This window comes from Salvelinus namaycush, chromosome 31 (genome assembly GCF_016432855.1).
Source record: "Salvelinus namaycush isolate Seneca chromosome 31, SaNama_1.0, whole genome shotgun sequence".
Taxonomy (NCBI): domain Eukaryota; kingdom Metazoa; phylum Chordata; class Actinopteri; order Salmoniformes; family Salmonidae; genus Salvelinus; species Salvelinus namaycush.
Window position 1 is genome coordinate 25,237,549 of NC_052337.1, and position 23,126 is coordinate 25,260,674.

Here is a 23,126-nt window from a genome sequence, read left to right on the forward strand (position 1 = left end):
GAGCTGGGACCGAGAGACTGGGAAAACAGCTTCTGTCTCAAGGCCATCAGACTGTTAAACAGCCATCACTAACATAGAGAGGCTTCTGTCAACATACAGACTCAAATCTCTGGTCACTTTAATAAATGGACTTAATAAAGGTATCACTAGTCCCCTTAAATAATGCTACTTTAATAATGTTTACATATCCTACATTACTCATCTCATATGTATACACTTTTCTATACCATCTACTGCATCTTGCCTATGCCGCACGGCCATCGCTCATCCATATATTTATATGTACATATTCTTATTCATCCCTTACATTTGTGTGTATAAGGTAGTTGTGAATTTGTTAGATTAGTAGAACTTTACAGTAGATCACAGTTCTGATTATTCACAATCCAATCCTGCACTTTAGTCTACCTACAAGGACAACCAACATAGCTATGCGACAGGCTGGTAAAATGATACCACCCCTATCAGGTTTCAAGTTGTAACTCCTTGGCCAATTGAGAAAATTCATAACCATTCTCTTATAGGTGTCTTATTTTGATGAGAATGAGGAAATGGTAAATTATTGCATTCATTGAATAGTGCGTACAATTTTGATTTTAGTTAAAGATTGAGTAAATGATGGTATATTAGACTTGTAATTATTTGCTATATAATGTTGTAATTTTCTTACCGCTGAAGATGAGTCACAACATGGGTTGGCTTCAGAAGATGATCTTGGTCATAGACTATATGGGTTGTGGTAGGTAGCTTGTACAGGAGCTGAAGAAAGGTGCCCAGTTCTATGCAAGTGCTCCTACTGTTGGAGGAGTGTGCAGACTGCACAGACAAGCCAATGTGAGAACATTCATCATCACAGATGCCTGCATCAGCAATTATGTATGAATAATGCAGAGGAAACTCACTCTGCTAAACTGTCCACAAATTTCTTTGTCAAATATTTTCAACAAATACATGATTTAGTTCATTCTATTTTCCTCTACCCAAGAAGACATTGAGTAGGCCCATCTTTTATACACACAATATATATTGTGTATTTGTTTACTGCTTACTTTTGTTATTAGTTTTGTGTTTATAAACCTCTCTGTTAGTGCACAATAATTCCCTAACGACCAATTGCTGCTGTGTAATTGATTGGTTTACCCCTGGTTTTAATGTCTGGTTTACCATTCTGATGAGATGGCGAGTGTTCTGAAATCCACTTGTCGGGTCTGTAACATGTGCGACAGGAGACTTCTCGCGTTTGTCACTAGTTACCACAAACCACCGGATTAGACTACACCTACACTCATAACTATGCTTAACTCCGTTTATTTCTACAATTAATCGAATTAAAATTGATTTTAAACCTAACCATACTGCTGACATTAAATGAATACAAAAAAAACTAATTTATGTTTTCATGATTTTTTTTACAATCAAGTCTTACAGGTGCAGAACATTGTCATTTTTTTCCTGGTTAGCTAGCTACAGTAGCTACCTTTGGTTAGCAATTTGATTCGTCTCCATAAAGATTGTCGACGGGCAGGTGGTTCACGGTTTCATATTATACGAATTTATGTTGGGGGGGGGAAGTAGTTATTGATATAGCTAAATTAATGTTTAAGGAAGGATACACACTGGCAAAGTGACATTTAGGAACGTATGACAGCTAACGTTAACTTGTAGCTTATCTTGCTATCGCGTAACGTTAGCTAGGTAACGTTAATTTAGGTACTTTAGTTAGCGAGCTGAAAGTCTTTGCTTCCCTAAATGTGTAGCTTTCAATATATTCATCACACATTGCAAAACAAACCGTAACGAGTATTGTCTGTTTTAATTTGACTGTTCTTTTTAGTTGGAGGTATGTAGAACATAGCTAATTGTTGATGCCGGTAATGTAACTAGCAGGCCTTTGATCAATAACGTTACTAATTTATATTTACACATACGTTACACATAAGTCATTGGACGACGCGAAAGCGTCTTCTATGGGGAGTGTTTTAAGAGCCCCGACGCTCGGTCGGATATTATTAACATGCATCACTTGCGGTACCGTTTTTGAAGCATAAGGACCTTAACTTTCATATCAGCGATAAATAATTTTCAATAAACAACAGATTAAATTGACACACACAGGTTTATGGTTCCCACACAGCCATATGTCCATGTTACAGCGCTTGTTCATGGGAGACATAGTGGACTAACGTTACCTGTATCTCCCAACACCTGTGTGTAAACTGAAGAAGGAAACGGGTTGTCGTTGGAAAATACTGTCGGCTGCAACAGTTAAAATCGATTAAAACAGTGTACATTAAGTGTATATTTTAAGTTTGTACAATTATTTTGATGTGATATGAAAGTAGAGATATTAGAATCGATTCACGTTTGAGAATCGAGAATCAATTGAGAATCGATTCACATTTAGATGGCGTATTTTGCGGTATTGGCTTCCAGAGCAATTCGCCTATAAACAGAACAAGTCCTTGGTTTAGCTAGCAATCTAATATTTACAGAAAGGGGGTTGTTTGTTTGCGAATGCAAGATTAACGTTAGCTAGTAACTTCAGAAGATTCGCTAGCTAACGTAGCTATATGTGGACATGTATAATTTATGGATATAGCCACCATTCCTTGTTGTATCCATTATTCCATATGATCAAGACTGATGATTATACACATGACTGGTTAATTCCACTTCATTCTATCAACTCATGACTGGTTGCTGGACCTCAGTGGGCAAACCTTGCCATGTGGTGTGGAGTTCTCCAGTCAAACTCTTAGCTGTCATGCTTACTATAGAACGAGTTGGTAGGAAATAGGGTTATTTTGTGGGGCAGGGTCTTAAATGTTTTGGGTGCTGCTGTCATGCATGTGTTACTGTATGGCCTCAAATTAAAAAACATGTTATTAGTCACATGCGTCGAATACAACAGGTGTAGACCTACAGTGAAACGCTTACTTACAAGCCCCTAACCAACAATGCAGTTTCAAAAAAATGCGGATAAGAATAAGATAAAAGTAACAAGAAATTAAAGAGCAGCAGTAAAATAACAATAGCGCAGGTTGAGAGCTTCAAGTTCCTTGGTGTCCACATCACCAACAAACTAACAAGGTCCAAGCACACCAAGACAGTTGTGAAGAGGGCACGACAAAACCTATTCCCCCTCAGGAGACTGAAAAGATTTGGCATGGGTCCTCAGATCCTCAAAAGGTTCTACAGCTGCACCATCGAGAGCATCCTGACTGGTTGCATCACTGCCTGGTATGGCAACTGCTCGGCCTCCGACCACAAGGCACTACAGAGAGTAGTGCGAAAGGCCCAGTACATCACTGGGGCCAAGCTTCCTGCCATCCAGGACCTCTATACCAGGCGGTGTCAGAGGAAGGCCCTAAAAATGGTCAAAGACTCCAGCCACCCTAGTCAAGCCATAAGACTCCTGAACATCTAGTCAAATGGCTACCCAGACTATTTGCTGTGCCGCCCCCAACCCCCTCTTTACACCACTGCTACTCTCTGTTGTCATCTATGCATAGTCACTTTAATAACTCTACCTACATGTACATACTACCTCAACTAACCGGTGCCCCCGCACATTGTATTGGTACCCCCCTGTATATAGTCTCTCCACAGCAGCTCTGTCGATGAGAATGGGGGCGTGCTCAGTCATCCTTTTCATGTAATCCACAATCATCTCCTTTGTCTTGATCATGTTGAGAGAGAGGTTGTTGTCCTGGCACCACATGGCCAGGTCTCTGACCTCCTCCCTATAGGCTGTCTCGTCGTCACTGTTGTGTCATCTGCAAATTTAATGATGGTGTTGGAGTCGTGCCTGGCCGTGCAGTCATGAGTGAACAGGGAGTATAGGAGGGGACTGAGCAGGCACCCCTGAGGGGCCCCTGTGTTGAGGATCAGCGTGGCGGATGTGTTGTTACCTACCCTTACCACCTGGGAGCGGCCCGTCAGGAAGTCCAGGATCCAGTTGCAGAGGGAGGTGTTTTGTCCCATGGTCCTTAGCTTAGTGATGAGCTTTGAGGGCACTATGGTGTTGAACGCTGAACTGTAGTCAATGAATAGCATTCTCACATAGGTGTTGCTTTTGTCCAGGTGGGAAAGGGCAGTGTGGAGTGCAATAGAGATTGCGTCATCTGTGGATCTGTTGGGGTGGTATGTAAATTGGTGTGTGTCTAGGGTTTCTGGGATGATGGTGTTGATGTGAGCCATGACCAGCCTTTCAAAGCACTTCATGGCTACAGACGTGAGTGCTACGGGTCGGTAGTCATTTAGGCAGGTTACATTAGTGTTCTTGGGCACAGGGACTATGGTGGTCTGCTTAAAACATGTTGGTATTACAGACTCTGACAGGGAGAGGTTGAAAATGTCAGTGAAGACACTTGCCAGTTGGTCAGCGCATGCCCGGAGCACATGTCCTGGTAATCCGCTTGGCCCTGCGGCCTTTTGAATCTTGACCTGTTTAAAGGTCTTACTCACATCGGCTGCGGAGAGTGTGATCACACAGTCATCCGGGACAGCTGGTGCTCTCATGCGCGTTTCAGTGTTATTTGCCTTGAAGTAGTTTAGCTCGTCTGATAGGCTCGTGTCACTGGGCGGCTCTCGGCTGTGCTTCCCTTTGTAGTCTGTAATGGTTTGCAAGCCCTGCCACATCGGACGACCGTCAGAGCCGGTGTAGTACGATTCGGTCTTAGTCCTGTATTGACGCTTTGCCTGTTTGATGGTTCGTCGGAGCCTAATACCAATACTATGTATCAGAATAATTATTTCCCTGTGCTGTTCCCTTGAAGACTGTCAGGATGGACGATGGCTCAGGCCTGCCAGACAGCCTGGTGCTGGAGATCTTCCTGCGTCTCCCCCACGACGCTGTGCTGAGCTCTGGCCTGGCCTGCAGACAGTGGCTGGCAGTGTCCAGAGATGAGTTCCTGTGGAGGGAATTGTTCTAAAGCTACTACCAAATCACCCACTCTGTGCCCAGACACCCTTGTAGGCCACATAGAACACCAGGCAGCAGAGTTGGGCTAATTCCATTTCAACCCATCCAATACGGTAAATGATGGACACTTCCATTTATAATGAAAGGAGGAAAGTCAGACATTAATTTGAAGCTCATCTGCTGAGTATTGAAGCCATGGGTTGGGCTAGCCCTCAACTAGGCTAATTTTGGAATGATTTATTGGAATACATATTGATTATGGATAATGGTATGGTCTTCTGCATAGGAAAATTTATATTTACTTCCACCAATACACACGTGAATAAGTGAAGCATCTGAATATCTGATATCTCATGTTGACTATTGCTTATTGTTGCAGTACTGTCATCGATTTGCATAGATATTTTCAATAGTTTTGTGATCCATTTTCACTTGTCTCTCCCCCTAGTTTCTGTGTCGTGGTACAGAGTTCAAGCGTCTGTTTAACTGCATCCCCTGTGTGGAGGTTCAGACTCTGAGAGAGCACCTGGCCTTCTCCCACCGAGGACACCGCTTCTCCTCCTGTTCCAAAGACTGCACCGTCAAGGTCTGTCACATCATATGACCGGAGAAGATGGTAGCTTTAGCCTAGGGCTAGGTATAAGCCAAATAAAGATGGCCATTGTGCACCAATATTTGTTTTGTTTTATTCCACAACAACAGTCACAAAGATACATTTGGGCCTCAAGGCCTATGTTAGCATAACTGCTGTTATGCAAAAACAACAGTATAAATATTTGTCAATAATATTATAGCACAGGAACCATCACGGACCTGAGTTTCAAGCTTATAGTGCCCACAAATGTGATGTAAGGGGAAACAAATGTAATTGTTGAGATTTGCACTTCATAGCTGTAGACTTGACATCTACTCTCATATTTTTCTGTTCTCATTTTTAAACCACTCGTCTCTCTCCTCACCCAACATCCTCCTCTCTACTGTGCTGGTCAGCTTTGGGACACAGAGCGGCCCGATGGCACCATTACCATGGTGCACAGCTCCAGCATGCGCCACTTCAACTGGGGCTACACCCAGTTCTCCCAGTTCAACGCTGACGACACCCTGCTACTGGTGTCTGGAGTCTACCTGGGCTCTAATCACTCTTCCTCTTGGGAGATTGATGTCATCTGTCTTGGTAGGACACACACCTGCTATTTCTCACTCACTTTTGTCTCCTTCCTTGTCTCTCTTCTCTTTCTCATAATGTGCTTTCATGTTTTGGTACACAATGCCGTTACTTACAACACAGACATTGTGACTCGTGTGGCACATAGATGGAGCTCAGTATGAGGACATGTGGAGGAAAACTAAATGACATACACAGCACAGCTCTTAATTATAACCCTAACAGTAAGGCAACAAACATATCCTCAGTGTTTGTTTGCATGCAAAACAGGTCTTAAAAGTTGCATATTTGCTCTGAAACACCCAAGCCAGATTATAACCACTACAACCCATTTCAGTTGAGCAAGTGCATCCGTGAAAACACAAAGAATCTCACCACACCTGAGACAAGTTTTTGCAACATCGTATGAAATAGGCCTACCTGTATTCATGAAGATTGATCTGACCTTTCTATGATAACATAACTGATATCTAAAATATAACAATATTTGCTATTCTCATACTCTAATGGGTCATTATCCAATGTGGGTAACATAGATAACCATGGGTGTGTCTTGTCCTGTCCTCCTCCACAGAGAACTACACCCCCTTGTCCTGTGTGAGGAACAAGCCCTACGATGTGTTTGGCTGCTGGCTGAACGAGACCCACCTCGTCTCTGGCAACCTGCACTAGATCGGCAACATGACCTCCTGCTCTGTGCTCTGGCTCAATAAAGCCTTTCAGGTCGGTCCCTGGTCATAAATGTTATAGTTGGTAGATGACAAAACAGCTGTGGGACTATTTGCCTTTATATAGTGACCATTTTGACTGGGTCATCGTATAACTGGTCAAACTGAATTAAACTGTGGACGTCCCACACACAGAATTATAGGATCTCTCTGGTTTCACTAATCTTGGTTTCTTTGAACAAGGTTTTGGTCCATGTCAGCTCTCTAAGTCAGAGTTATCAACTCCCTAAAGGCGTCCGCATGCTTGTGATGTTTTGGTCTTCGGTAAGGTTTTTTTTCGGCTGTTCGTGCGCACACCAAAAATTGAGTCAGGCAGAAGTTCGGAGCCGAAGTCTACGCCCCTTCATTGGTCATCAGTAGAGATTCTTCAATTAAGTGTTTCAAATCAAATTGTATTAGTCACATGCACCGAATACAACAGTTATGTTATGCGCCGAATACAACAGTTATGTTATCATAGAAAGGTCAGATCAATCTTCATGAATACAGGTAGGCCTATTTCACCTTACAGTGAAATGCTTACTTACGAGCCCCTAACCAACAATGCAGTTAAAAAAATACAGATAAGAAATAAAAATAACAAGTAATTAAAGAGCAGCAGTAAAATAACAATAGCGAGACTATATACAGGGGGGTACCGGTACAGAGTCAATGTGTGGGGGCACCGGTTAGTTGAGGTAGTATGTACATGTAGGTAGAGTTATTAAAGTGACTATGCATAGATGACAACAGAGAGTAGCAGTGGTGTAAAGAGGGGGTGGGGGTGGCACAGCAAATAGTCTGGGTAGCCATTGACTAGATGTTCAGGAGTCTTATGGCTTGACTAGAGTGGCTGGAGTCTTTGACAATTTTTAGGGCCTTCCTCTGACACCGCCTGGTATAGAGGTCCTGGATGGCAGGAAGCTTGGCCCCAGTGATGTACTGGGCCTTTCGCACTACCCTCTGTAGTGCCTTGTGGTCGGAGGCCGAGCAGTTGCCATACCAGGCAGTGATGCAACCAGTCAGGATGCTCTCGATGGTGCAGCTGTAGAACCTTTTGAGGATCTGAGGACCCATGCCAAATCTTTTCAGTCTTTCTGAGGCGGAATAGGTTTCGTCGTGCCCTCTTCACGACTGTCTTGGTGTGCTTGGACCATGTTAGTTTGTTGGTGATGTGGACACCAAGGAACTTGAAGCTCTCAACCTGCTCCACTGCAGCCCTGTCGATGAGAATGGGGGCGCGCTCAGTCCTCTTTCTCCTGTAGTCCACAATCGTCTTTTTTGTTGCTATTCAGAGTTACAGTTCATACAAAGAAATTAGTTAATTGAAATAAATTAATTGGACCCTAATTTTAAGCTATGGATTTCTCATGACTGGGCAGGGGCACAGCCATGGGTGGGCCTGGGAGGGCATAGGTCCACCCACTTGGGAGCCAGGTCCACCCACTGGGGAGCCAGGCCAGGCCAAGCCAATCAGAATTAGTTTTCCCCCACAAAAGGGCTTTATTACAGACAGAAATACTCCTCAGTTTCATCAGCTGTCTGGGTGGCTGGTCTCAGAACATCCCGTAGGTGAAGAAGCCGGATGTGGAGGTCCTGGTTGGACCTACTGCCAAATTATCTAAAATACCATTGGAGGCGGCTAATGGTAGAGAAATTAACATTACATTCTCTGGGAACAGCTCTGTTGGACATTCCTGCAGTCAGCATGCCAATTGCATTCTCCCTCAACTTGAGACATCTGTGGCATTGTGTTGTGACAAATCTGCACATTTGTCTTTTTATTGTAGCTTCTTGATATGCCACACCTGTCAGGTGGATTGATTATCTTGGCAAAGGAGAAATGCTCACTAACAGGGATGTAAATAATTTTGTGCAAAATATTTGAGAGAAATAAGATTTTTGTGAATATGGAATATTTATTTTATCTTTTATTTCAGCTCATGAAACATGGGACCAACACTTTACATTTTATGTTTATATTTTTGTTCAGTATATTTACTGTGTCGTGTGTTCATGCATGACCCATATCCTCTCTCTCCCTCTCCCCAGGACGTAGAGTCTGAGAACATTAACGTGGTCAAGCGGCTTTTTAAAATCCAGAACATCAATGCCAGCACCATCCGCACGGTCATGGTGGCTCACTGTCGGCTCCACGACAACCCAGACCTGCTGCTGGACTATGAGGCCAAGTCCAAGGCTAGGGCCCTGGCTCAGAGCCAGCCACAGAGACACCAGCCCCTGCTCTTTGACCTGGGTTCCACTGACAGCGAGGAGGAGGATGAGGACGAGGACAAAGAGCGCCGGAGGGAGATGAGACTGCAGGGTCTGTTGACAGCCCACCTACCTCAGCTCAACGCTACTGTGCTGGAGCATGTCATACAGGTAAGCACTCAGGTTGTGTGTTACGGTGGAATAGGCCAGCATGAAAATAACATGTTGTGCTGTGTAATCAATGGGAAGTGTACCAAGTAGGCTCATATGGCGACATGAACTTGACTTATGACTTCCATCTCCTTTTTATTTTTATTTTGTACTCTGACCCTTTCTCCTCTCTTCCTCTGGTGCCCTCAGGGTTGTCAAAGTGAAGCCTCAGAGGTGAGTCAGCTGGAGACTTAAGTGGGCACGGCTCATCAGTAAAACCCACACCAAGGCCCCAGACCCCAATGTGCTCTCCTCCTCGGCCCCTGGGGAGGGAGAGGACAAGACCTACCTGCTCTTCACCACCGGCAGCCTTACCTACTCCCCCCACCAGATAGGTATCAAGCGGATCATGCCTGACCAGATGATCACGTCTGGGCCTGTCCTGGGGGAGGAGAGCAGCACAGACAAGTTCTTTGACTCTCTAGACCATGTGATCGACATCCATGGCCACATCATCGGCATGGGCCTGTCTCCAGACCACAGGTGAGGGAGTGAGTGTGCGTCATGGGCAGCAGTGTGAAGAGGCTGAATATCTTAATTGCAAGGCTACCGGTGCAAAGATGTGACAGGAGTGCAACTGAAACCCATTGAATGACTGTCATAGAAACCTCATATTAACTAATCTCTCATGGACAGATTCTCGAGGACAGATTAAACGGCAAGAATCTGTCAAAGCTCAAGCATAATTGTGTGATTACGAGCAGCAATAGTTCCTGGTTTGGGGTTTTTATCATTGATTATCTGGACGAATCAGCATTGGGCGAACATGGTGCTTAAATTGGTGCAGGGATTTTCAAGCCCATGTGCAGATGATTGACAATTTTTGTGGAAACTGTTTATCATAAAAATTCATGAAAACCAAAATTTGCTTTTGGCCATGATGAACACGGGTGAATTTAACAGAAGGGAGGGGTTTGGCAGAGTTTCCTTTTGCACAATGGTAATCACAGTTAACTGCATTTCCCCCAGAAGTAAATCAGGAAATTAGAATTTAGCTTCTGGGTGTTAACTCGAAATGACACAACGACAAGGTTCCAGTTTAACAAAGTTTACTCTACTATATGAACACACTACAAGGTAGCCATTACACTCCAGGCTAGGTCCAACAACGACTAGACTTCCTGCGCATGCTCACTCTTGACTGAGTGATAGCCCCGTAATAACAGAAATATAGGGATACTTAAAACATGAACTTAACAATCTCCCCCTTTTCTTTAAAGACAAATAAAACAACAACATAATTAAATGTCCAAGTATTATTCAAGATCCCCATTACAAATGGGTTGTGTGACAGTTTTTATTTGTATTACTCAAGCTGCCACTTTCCATTACTGAGAGCCTGTAGGAGCGAGAGCCTGTAGGAGCACAAGACCGGATGCTCCTTTTTTAGTCAGTCAGCAAGCTTTTCCTTTGTGGTTGACCACAGAATCCGCTGGATTCTCTGTGCTTGAATAAGTTCCTTGATGCTGCTAATCTCAAAGTCTTTTCTCTGACAGACTTGGTTGACTTCACAGCATCAACTAATGAGTAGTTGACAGTGACACAAACTACAGGTAGAAAGTGCCGTTTTGTCCCACCAGTGTTAACCTAGCGAAGCATCACTGAAGACAACTAGTTTCAAAGAGTCATCTTTTCCAACATGCTGAAACTTTAAAGTCACTTTTTGTGATTTCAGTTTACGAACAACTTTGTTTGCCTCATGAATGGCTTGTACAGTGGCTTGTTTTGTGTTAGATGCCAAGTTGCAACCATCAAACCAGGTCTACTCTGTCTCGCAGCCCATAAAATTTGTCCTATCTTTGACCTCAATTGACCAGCTTCAATTCCACAGAGGGGAATTCCTTTGTACGGCTCTTGAAGAATCCATGTGGATAGGTTGAAGATTCTTGATATAGCTCTCCTGTTGCATCAGTATTTTTCCATCAACTGTAATAAACTCTATGCCAACATAACAAAAATGATCATGCTCCTCACGGCCAACCTAGAAAACAGCTTTGAGGTGTGGAATCACAGTTGAAGCAAAGGTCTGTGAGCCACCCCAGATAAAGTCATCAACATGACAGGCAAGTACTCCAGTCACATTACAGTCTTGATCAAGCCAATAGAAGACTGCAGGATCCACTTGTGACATTTTTCCACCTGTATTCAGCATTGTTGCCTTGACTTTGTTGTACCAGTAGAGTGATCCATCTGCCAGTCCATACACACACTTCTTTAGTTTCCACAGTGTTCCTTCGCTTTTAGCTTCAGGCGGAGGTCGGATGTGAATGTCCCTTGACAGCTCTGTTCCCTGCAAAAATCCAGATTTGATGTCTATGGAATTAAGTTTCCATTTTTTCTGGCAGATCACTGACATCAGCAATCTGAGTGACTCTGAGGCGCATGTCGGTGAGTCTTTTGGGAGTTCTTTAGCAGCCAGCTCCTCAAAACCTCTAGCCACTAAACGTGCTTTGGGCACTATTCCAGTTAAGGATTCTTTAAGGGTACACACCCACCTTGTTGAGACGCACTTTTGGCCAATGTCTTTGACTTCCTCAAACACTCCATTTTTCCTCCAATTACTGAGCTCATCTAGCTTAGCTGAGTCAAATGACACGTCCTTTGTTTCAAGTACATCATCATTTTGAATGTCATTCTGTTTTTCTCGATTTTCCATTGGTTCAATTCTGATATTATCTACAAGTGGCAGGTCAGCTGACCCTGTTGTACCAGAAAGTGTAGCTGGTTCAGAGTACTGCAAGTTGTACCAGCTCTTGTGTTTTGCTTTTCCTGCTCGTCCAATGACGGTTGCTGTATGTGGAATACCACTTTCTCTGTCCATGTATTTAACAGTTTGTCCAGTTTTCAGATTGGAACAACCATGTTCTCTTAACACATGTGGCTGTTGAATGTTTTCCTCATTTGAACGCTCAACAGTATTACCTGTGGCATGGTTGAAGGTCTCTACTCCATTTCCTGTGTCAGTTTCGGTGTCCATATCATTGGATGCGACATCTGGTAGGTTTGTGTCTGTTACTGTGTCCTTTTTGTCATTTTCATTAGGAGACTGATTCTCAGCAACAGCCCCTCTATCTTGTTGATCATTTACTTTCCGCAATCTTGAGTGATGCACCCTGACAGTCATGCCTCCGTGCCTCACAAATATCACCACACCATCTTGACCAATGACTACTCCCGGTCCTTTCCACTCTTGACAGTCAACTCGTTTGTAGTACACTTTGTTTCCAGTTTCGTACTTCTCATCATCATTATTCCCTGAACTGCTGAGTAACTTCTGAAGTCTGTCAACTGTATCATGTCCAAACTGTTTGTAAAGCTTTAACAATACTTTGTGTTTTTCTTTAGTGCTCATGTTCTCTGTGTCAGTCAGAATCTCATTTTTGCATGGACTCTGTGTGATGTCTTTGTCTAAAATGTTTACACAATAGTGGCCTGAGGTAGTAAGTTCAAGAGTCACTGGTTGTTTAAACATCACTGCCTGGTCATTTTTTATGTCTAGTACAGCCCCTGCCTTCTTGAGGGAAGCTTTGCTTAATAGTAAGGGGATATCTGTAGGGACCACCTCTGTTTCAATGTGACACTTAGTCTGACCAATTTTTGCTGGTATCTTAACTCTCTTGGTAGAATGGACAATTCTCCCATCTCCAAATTTGAAAGCTCTGTTGCTTGGTGTGTCAATCATATTTTGTACTTCTTTCATATTTAGTTCACTGACATAGCTATCAAGCCATTTTGCACCACACACTGTCCGTGTACATGCAGTATCAATCACAGCAGATCCTAAGGATTCAACTATAAAAATCTCAGTATCAGAAGCAGATTCATTTGAAAACAGTGTAATGTTACACTGCTCTATCTCTGTGTTTACATTTTCCTCTGTTTGTTTAACTTGTTCATTTTTATGAGGACAGTCTTTAACCCAATGGTAAGTGCTTTGACAAATTGCACATTTTGATCTCCTTCCATATGTGTCCAGTGGATTTGTGCCGGGAAATGGCGCCCTCTTCTGGTTGTCTTGAGAACGTGACTTGTTGGCGCCTTTTCTGTGCTGCTCGGTGTAATATGCTGCGTCACTCACTTGCATTCCATCTGTTATTGGCGCGACAGACGTCTTTTCACCAAATATTCTTTTTAGTGCCGACTTCATAGATGCAAAAGTCAGCACAGTACAAGCAGTCAAAGCCAACTGTTTCTCCCTACCATCTAGACAGGCAGTGTCTAGCAACTTGAACCCTAACACTGCATCTGGGAGAACCATGTCGTACTTGCGCATCCTATTGTACCTCTGTTCGAAATCAATGATGTAGTCCGTCATTGCAACCGAAATATATCTCGTAACACTGTCAAAGTTTGAATATGCCTCGTAGGCACGGTCTTTCTCTTCTTTAAGAAATACAGAATCCATTGCTGTGATCAAAGTTCCCATACCGTCATCCTTGTTCAAATCCTCAACGGATATTTCCAGTGCTGTATCTCTCGCTCTTCCCTCAAGCGATAATACCACCGCAAGTGCTTGCTTTTTCGCGTCCAGATTAGTAACGCGTGTCCAGATTCCCAGTTCATTTTTCCAACTTTCGTACGACCTCTTCTCGTCGAAGCGAGGTGGCACGTTGTAGTTAGAAGCCATCCTCTGCTACCAATGTTAACTCGAAATGACACAACGACAAGGTTCCAGTTTAACAAAGTTTACTCTACTATATGAACACACTACAAGGTAGCCATTACACTCCAGGCTAGGTCCAACAACGACTAGACTTCCTGCGCATGCTCACTCTTGACTGAGTGATAGCCCCGTAATAACAGAAATATAGGGATACTTAAAACATGAACTTAACACTGGGTAACCAAGATTACATTGTAAATATTTGTCTTACAACATCACCTTGCTTTCCTCACTTTGTTTTTAATGCTGAACAAGTACACCTTTACCAAGACCGTCCATGCTGTTGTCTCTGTCCAGGTATCTCTGTATGTGAACAGTCGAGCGTGGCCGGCGGGCTGGGTGATCTCTGACCCCATGTCTCCGCACCCCATCGCTGAGGAGATTGACCTGCGGGTCATTGACCTGAAGAGCCTGCGGGAGGAGAGGCGGAGCCTGAGGGCCCACCGAGCCTTCACGCTCAACGACGAGTGCTTCTTTATCTTCTTGGACGTCAGCAGAGATTTTGTGGCCAGGTACGTATGTCACGGCTGCTTTAACAGTTACAGGCAGTATGGGGTTACTATGGGTTTATAAATGACTTCCGATACCTTTTTCAATGTTATTGGGCCTTTGTATCAGATACTAACAGAGAAATTGTGTGTATTATATGAAGGACATATTCCTCCATCTACAGATTTGATAATCTTTAATCCTGTTCAGCATGTGTTTTATGAAGTTGGACTAAATGTAATGCAAACACCAGCTGGGCACAGAAATCACCTACAGTACCTTCAGAAAGAATTCACGCCCCTTGACTTTTTCCACATTTTGTTATGTTTCAGCCTGAATTTAAAAAATATTAAATGTAGATTTTGTGTCACTGGCCTACACCCAATATCCCATCATGTCAAAGTGGAATTATGTTTTTGTAACGGCTGATTTCCTCCTCTTCGATTGAAGAGGAGGTATAGGGATCGGACCAAGACGCAGAGTGGAAAGTGTCCATAATTTATTATAAATAAACTGAACACTAACATGAAACAAAATAACAAATAGAATACAACCGAAAAACAGTCCCGTGTGGTACGAATACTGACACGAAAGACAAACACCCACAAACACACACATGAACCCCGGCTGCCTAAGTATGATTCTCAATCAGGGACAACGATTGACAGCTGCCTCTGATTGAGAATCATACCAGGCCGAACGCACAAAACCCCAACATAGAAAACAACACAGACAACCCACCCAACTCACGCCCTGACCATACTAAATAAATACAAAACAAGAGAAAACAGGTCAGGAACGTGACATAACCCCCCCCTCAAGGTGCGAACTCCGGGCGCACCCCCTAAAACTCTAGGGGAGGGTCTGGGTGGGCGTCTGTCCGCGGTGGCGGCTCTGGCGCGGGACGTGGACCCCACCTTAACAATGTCTTTGTCCGCCTCCTTACTCGCCCCCGTGGCCTCCTCCTAACAACCACCCTCCATGTCAATCCCACTATACCAAAGGGCAGCACCGGACTGAGGGGCAGCACCGGACTGAGGGGCAGCACCGGACTGAGGGGCAGATCCTGGCTGGCGGGCGGCTCTGGTGGATCCTGGCTGGCTGGCGGCTCCGGCGGATCCTGGCTGGCTGGCGGCTCCGGCGGATCCTGGCTGGCTGGCTCTGGCGGATCCTGGCTGGCTGGCTCTGGCGGATCCTGGCTGGCTGGCTCTGGCGGATCCTGGCCGGCTGGCTCTGGCGGATCCTGGCTGGCTGGCTCCGGCTGGTCCTGGCTGGCGGACGGCACCGGCGGGTCCTGGCTGGCGGACGGCACTGGCGGATCCTGGCTGGCGGACGGCACTGGCTGCTCCTGGCTGGCGGACGGCACTGGCTGCTCCTGGCTGGCGGGCGGCACTGGCTGCTCCTGGCTGGCGGACGGCACTGGCTGCTCCTGGCTGGCGGACGGCACTGGCTGCTCCTGGCTGGCGGACGGCACTGGCTGCTCCTGGCTGGCGGACGGCACTGGCTGCTCCTGGCTGGCGGACGGCACTGGCTGCTCCTGGCTGGCGGACGGCACTGGCTGCTCCTGGCTGGCGGACGGCACTGGCTGCTCCTGGCTGGCGGACGGCACTGGCTGCTCCTGGCTGGCGGACGGCACTGGCTGCTCCTGGCTGGCGGACGGCACTGGCTGCTCCTGGCTGGCGGACGGCACTGGCTGCTCCTGGCTGGCGGACGGCACTGGCTGCTCCTGGCTGGCGGACGGCACTGGCTGCTCCTGTCTGGCGGACGGCTCTGGCTGCTCAACACAGACGGGCAGCTCTGACGGCTCGGGACAGACGGGCAGCTCTGGCGGCTCGGGACAAACGGGCAGCTCTGACGGCTCGGGACAGACGGGCAGCTCTGACGGCTCGGGACAGACGGGCAGCTCTGACAGCCCTGGGCAGGCAGGCAGCTCAGACAGCGCTGGGCAGGCAGGCAGCTCAGACAGCGCTGGGCAGGCAGGCAGCTCAGACAGCGCTGGGCAGATGAGAGCAACTGGAGAGAGAACCCGGAGAGACAGCCTGGTACGGGGGGCTGCCACCGGAGGACTGGTACGTGGAGGTGGCACCGGAATTACCGGACCGTGAAGGAGGACACGCGCTCTTGAGCACCGAGCCTGCCCAACCTTACCAGGTTGAATGGTCCCCGTAGCCCTGCCAGTGCGGCGAGGTGGAATAGCCCGCACTGGGCTATGCTGGCGAACCGGGGACACCATTTGTAAGGCTGGTGCCATGTACGCCGGCCTGAGGAGACGCACTGGAGACCAGATGCGTTGGGCCGGCTTCATGACACCCGGCTCGATGCCCAACCTAGCCCTACCAGTGCGGCGAGGTGGAATAGCCCGCACTGGGTTAAGCACGCGTACTGGGGACACCGTGCGCTCCACCGCATAACACGGTGTCTGACCAGTACGACGCCCTCTCACTCCACGGTAAGCACGGGGAGTTGGCTCAGGTATCCTACCCGGCTTTGCCACACTCCGCGTGTGCCCCCCCAAGAAATTTTTGGGTCTGACTCTCGGGCTTCCGTGCTAGCCGCGTACCTTCATACCGCCGGTTCCTCTCTCCGGTTGCCTCTGCTCTCCGAGCTGCCTCCAGCTGTTCCCATGGGAGGCGATCCTTTCCAGCCAGGATCTCCTCCCATGTGTAGCAACCCTTGCCGTCCAAAACGTCCTCCCATGTCCAATTCTCCTTTTTGCGCTGCTGCTGCTGCTGTCGCTGCCCTTTTCCACTCTGCTTGGTCCTTTGGTGGTGGGTGTTTCTGTAACGGCTGATTTCCTCCTCTTCGATTGAAGAGGAGGTGTAGGGATCGGACCAAGACGCAGAGTGGAAAGTGTCCATAATTTATTATAAATAAACTGAACACTAACATGAAACAAAATAACAAATAGAATACAACCGAAAAACAGTCCCGTGTGGTACGAATACTGACACGAAAGACAAACACCCACAAACACACACGTGAACCCCGGCTGCCTAAGTATGATTCTCAATCAGGGACAACGATTGACAGCTGCCTCTGATTGAGAATCATACCAGGCCGAACGCACAAAACCCCAACATAGAAAACAACACATAGACAACCCACCCAACTCACGCCCTGACCATACTAAATAAATACAAAACAAGAGAAAACAGGTCAGGAACGTGACAGTTTTTAGAGATGTTAACAAATGAATACAAAATGAAAATGTCTTGAGTCAGTAAATATTAAACCCCTTTGTTATGGCAAGCCTAAATAAGTTCAGGAGTAAAAATGTGTTTAACAAGTCACATAATAAGTTGCATTGACTTACTCTGTGTGCAATAATAGTGTTTAACATGATTTTTGAATGACTACCTCATCTCTGTACCCCACACATACAATTATCTGTAAGGTCCCTCAGTCAAGCAGTGAATTTCAAACACCGATTCAACCACAAAGACCAGTGAGGTATTCCAATGCCTCGCAAAAAAGGGCACCTCTTGGTAGATGGGTAAAAAAAGCAGACATTGAATATCCCTTTGAGCATGGTAAAGTTATTAATTACACTTTGGATGGCGTATCAATACACCCAGTCAGTACAAGGATACAGGCATCCTTCCTAACTCAGTTGCCGGAGAGGAAGGAAATCACCCAGGGATTTCACCATGGGGCCAATGGTGACATTGAAACAGTTACTGAGTTTAATTGCAGTGATAGGAGAAAACTGATGATGGATCAACAACATTGTAGTTACTCCACAATATTAACCTAAATGAAAAGGAAGCTTGTACAGAATAAAACATATTCCATAACATGCATCCTGTTTGCAATAAGGCACAAAAGTAAAACTGCAAATCATTTAACCTTATGTCTGTTATGTTTGGGGAAAATTCAACACAACACATCACTGAGTACCACTCTTCATATTTTCAAGCATGGTGGTGGCTGCATTATGTTATGGGTGTGTTTGTCATCGCCAAGGACTAGGGAGTTGTTTTGGATAAAAAGAAACGGAATAGAGTTAAAAACAGGCAAAATCCTAGAGGAAAACCTGGTTCGGTCTGCTTTGCAACAGACACTGGGTGACATTCATCTTTCAGCAGGACATTAACTTAAAACACAAGGACAAATATACGCTTGAATTACTTACCAAGACAACATTGAATGTTCCAACAACCAACTTGACAGAGCTTGAATAATTTTATAAAGAATAATGTGCAAATATTGTACAATCCAGGTGTGTAAAGCTCTTAGAGACTTACCCAGAAAGACTCACAGCTGTAATTGCTACCAAAGGTGATTCTTACATGTATTGACTCAAGGGTATGAATACTTATATAAATTAGATTTCTATATTTCAAATTTAATAATTTGCTAAAATTTCTTAACATGTTTTCACTTTGTCATTATGGGGTATTGTGTGTAGATGGGTGAGAATTTAAAAAACATTTTTTTATTAATTTTGAATTCTGTCTGTAACACAACAAAATGGGGAATAAGTTAAGGGGTAAGAATACTTCACTCGTCATTCACCAGTGATTATCACTCTCCCTCTAGTGGTGCAGAGGACAAACATGGTTACATCTGGGACCGCCACTACAACATCTGCCTGGCGCGGCTGCAGCATGACGATGTGGTCAACTCTGTGGCCTTCAGCCCGACCGACCAGGAGCTGCTGCTCTCTGCCAGCGACGACTCCACCATCAAGGTGTGGCACTCGGCTCGTAGGGTCCGCCTGACACAGACGCCCGCCCATCCCCCGCACCCTCTCCTGGCTGGTCCGCAACAAGAACACCACCTCCGCCAACAGGAAACCCTGACCACCTGAGAGGGGTGGGAGGGTACTGGAAACGAGAGCGGGGGAAAGACTTTCATGCTGTTGTCTCTGTCCAGGTATCTCTGTATGTGAACAGTCGAGCGTGGCCGGCGGGCTGGGTGATCTCTGACCCCACTCCAGGAGTAGCTATCTTCATTGTGGGAAAATCACACTTTTTATGCCTGACATCACCAACCACCAAGGACATGTGACAGCTGGGGTAAGCCACAAGGAGGCATAATTGCAACAGCAATTTCACAGGCCTCTCCATAAATGTCATTTTTGAAGGTGACACCTAGCAAGGTCAATTGCTGTCAAGGTGAAGGTCATACGGTACAGGTAAATTCCTCCTGGACCCGTGCATGGTCTGGGAGGGAAATTACATTCATTGATTATAACGATCATGCGTTCAATGAATGAATGAGCTACTGGAGAAGAAACATGGGAGACTACTTCAAGAAATACATTTATTTAGAGTTTGTTCACTGAATGAAGAGAAGAGATGTGGACACTAAAATATGGTCAAAGATCACACTTGTGTGTTTTGTCTTCTGTTTCTAACTCTCTCAATCTATGTGCATGTTTGCACATATTCTTTCACATTTGTTTATGTTGGGTGTACTATCACATCAGTGATGTCATATGATTGCAGAGCTGAGGATGTCTGAAATTACCAAAAGCAATTCAAGTGGTCTGGTACCTCCTGAAAGTGTGTTTGTGAATGTGTCAGAGGGGCGCGAATAATCCAGGACTGTAATGGCCGACAAGGTCTCTTCATTGTTACACTCAAGTTTCACCAAATTGTCATGATAGAAATATCACTGAACTTTTTTGCTACATTCCACAATCTACAAAATTACTCTGACTCTCCTTTAAAACACATGCTAGATGAATAAGGTGACACAACCGACCCATTGCTCCTGAACACTGCCAGTATGATGCCAGTTTCAAATCAATATTTTACTAAATGGTTGTAATAGTCCTGTGGTCATTTTATCCCTGAGGGATAAACATCCAACTCGTCATGGGATGGGATCATAGGAAGACGTGTCTTTATTACTATTGTGTCAGCAAATATGCTCAATGAATGTTTCCAAGGAGGCTTACAATGGGAGTGCCACCTATCATTATACCCCACCCTTCCTCCACAGGATACAGCTTCATGGTCCAAGGTCATACGGTTAATGTGAAAACTGGCAATATCAAGGCAGTATTCCTTTGAAATTGTTTTGCAGCCATTGGGTAAAGATATCCATATCTGAACTAGCACACAATTTATGTAAGTGTTGCATTTTTATAGAGCCTACTGACAAAGCAAATTCAAAGCAGTACAGTACAGTAGGTCATGGTCATATCTGCATTTCTTGCAGCAAAAGCCTTCAGTCCTCTAATGCTTTTAAAACACTCTCTCCTGAAACCTGAGCTAGAAGTCTGTGTGCCTGTTGGTTCTCTGATTGGATGTAACCACAACCTACCCCAGCTGGTCATGCATCATTTTATTGTGCATAGAAAATGTAAAATGTAAGTTATGTTTTTAAAAATATGTCTTGCTCTTTTTCAGTTCTCACTGGCTAATCTGCAACCCTACGCTAGATTTGATTGAACTTCAAATACACTTTCCTATCACTTTCATTGTTACCTTTCATTTCCAATGTGAGTGGAAAAGATCCTTGTGATCACAGGGCAAAATGCACAATCAATGCTCATATAACAAAATCACATGCTTGGTTCATGTTCTCTGACCAAAGCAAAGAGACAATCACAAGGTGTATAGTATTCATAAAGTAGATCTCCCCAGAGCCCTATACTACGAATGTAGTTTGCGAGGTAACTTTATTCAACTCGGGATAATTGGTACCACGTAAGAGGCTCACATTTTAGCCAGGTACATTACTTTTGAGAAACAGGTATACTTTTCCACCTCCAATTCATTGTTATAGATACAATATATCTTCTATATAATCCCAGGACTACTCCATGCTAGATTGAATTAACATGCATTCAAATCAAACACCAAACACCTCAATGTTCCAATGAAAACAAGTAACTACGGCACACAGGTCTTGACAGTCACAATCATGAGAGCATAAAACAAAATGACTCCTGCAAGATCAACAGTGTGACTTCCTTGGTTAAATAAGACAAATAAATGACAAACTTAAACAGGTAACTATATTAATTATAATTGCTTTCCTATAACACATGCATATAATTAACATTACACACTGTGCTGTTATATTTCTGTAACCTGCCCTTCAACAAAAACACCTACATATGACTCTTTACCATTACAGTGACAAAAATCTACATTATCAACACATCAAATGTTTTTGTATATTAGTTATAGCTGAATAAGGACCCACAATAATATGTTAAGTGAAGGAGATGTCCTTAAATAATTCTCATCCACTCTACACAAGATAGATAAGGTTAACCTGTCACAAGTATGACATTCAGAAACACTTAATTGTTCTATTCAATACAATTATGCTGGCATAATAGCCTGCTAACTTACCATTATGCGCTAGCTCAGTATAAATACTAATCTTGTTATTTGAGATAAAATATGCATTTCGTATTTGAAAAGAGCAGGAGCTTCCTCAGCTTAGCCTATAACATAATATAGTTCATATAATTGTTATAGTTAATATGATGTATACTGTATTTTATTACAGTATATTTAATCATATATCTTAATTGGGTACATGTCTACTGTGGCGTACTCTTGTACACTACAGCTATATAGGCACTGTTCATCTACCTAGCTAACAGAACTGAACTAAAAAGTATACTGAGGAAAGATACGATGATCGGTTCATCTGAGCCTCAAGCGGATCAAATCAAAATCTAATTTTATTTGTCACATGCGCTGCATACAACAGGTATAATAGACCTTAACTTGAAATGCTTACTTACAAGCCCTTTTACTAACAATGCAGTTGAAAAAAATAAGTGTTAAGTTAAAAAATAAAAGAGCAGCAGTAAAATAATAGTAGCGAGGTACAAAATAAGTTACAAATAACACGAAAACCAATTGTGCTATTGTGTGTGTTAAGGGCCCGTAAAATCGGCAGCCATCTCCTCCGGCGCCATTCAGTCAAAATGGCATATAATGCTCAAATTAAGTATTGCCTATGTCTGCCTGAAGCTCAGGATAATGCAGAGGATGTGGTTGGTGCCTTTGAAAGGAGGTCAATTAAGAGGTGTCAAATTTGGTCCGCTTTGCAGCTATTTTGATCATTCTTTGCCATGCTTAGTAGAAGACATTAATGGTAACACAAACTTGATACTGCTTCAATTTGATGGAAAACTACTTTAAATTCAAGGTAAAGCCTGTTGTGCACATACACAGTATTATGCACCCACCGTGTTCAATGATTTATTAGGCTTTAAGTACAGCGCATACAGCATGTATGTGAGCAGTGGTGTGTATTCATGGATGCCAAGGGAAGCCAGGCTCCCCCCCCAAAATAACATACAAAATCATTTATCTTTCATCTTTCTGTGTTTCATAAATTTCCTTCAATTCGCAAGAGGCTGAATGTATCTCACCGGAGAAAGCATTCAAGCAAACAAAATAGCGACCCTCTGTCTCTGTATGTGTAGCCCATCTATGCTGTCTGGTCAAAAAGAGTGACATTGTTGCCACCCGTAGCATTGAATGCAAGGGAAGCCAAGTAGCATTTGACCTCCCTTGATCATTTTTTCTATAAAATAGCCAATCAACGTTGAGCTAAACTGAGTGAACTCAGCTGTGTATGGTCCTGGCACACCAAAAAAAAAGAAGTCTCAAGGTAAGCCAGTTTGGATTTAGCTTCAGACCAATCACATCACATTAGAAGCCAAACATCATTGACAGAAAACTTGAATTAATTGCATCCCATTGTGTCGTTGTCCTCCAGTGGCTAGCTAGCTAAAATTGGCCCATTCCTAAATTAGCAATGGATAGAGAATTG

At 44.4% G+C, this 23,126-nt stretch overlaps 1 pseudogene; it reads left to right on the top strand.

The window, feature by feature from the left end:
* Positions 1-4,787: 4,787 nt before the first annotated feature.
* Positions 4,788-19,702, top strand: LOC120025531 (annotated as a pseudogene).
* The last annotated feature ends 3,424 nt before the right edge of the window (positions 19,703-23,126 follow it).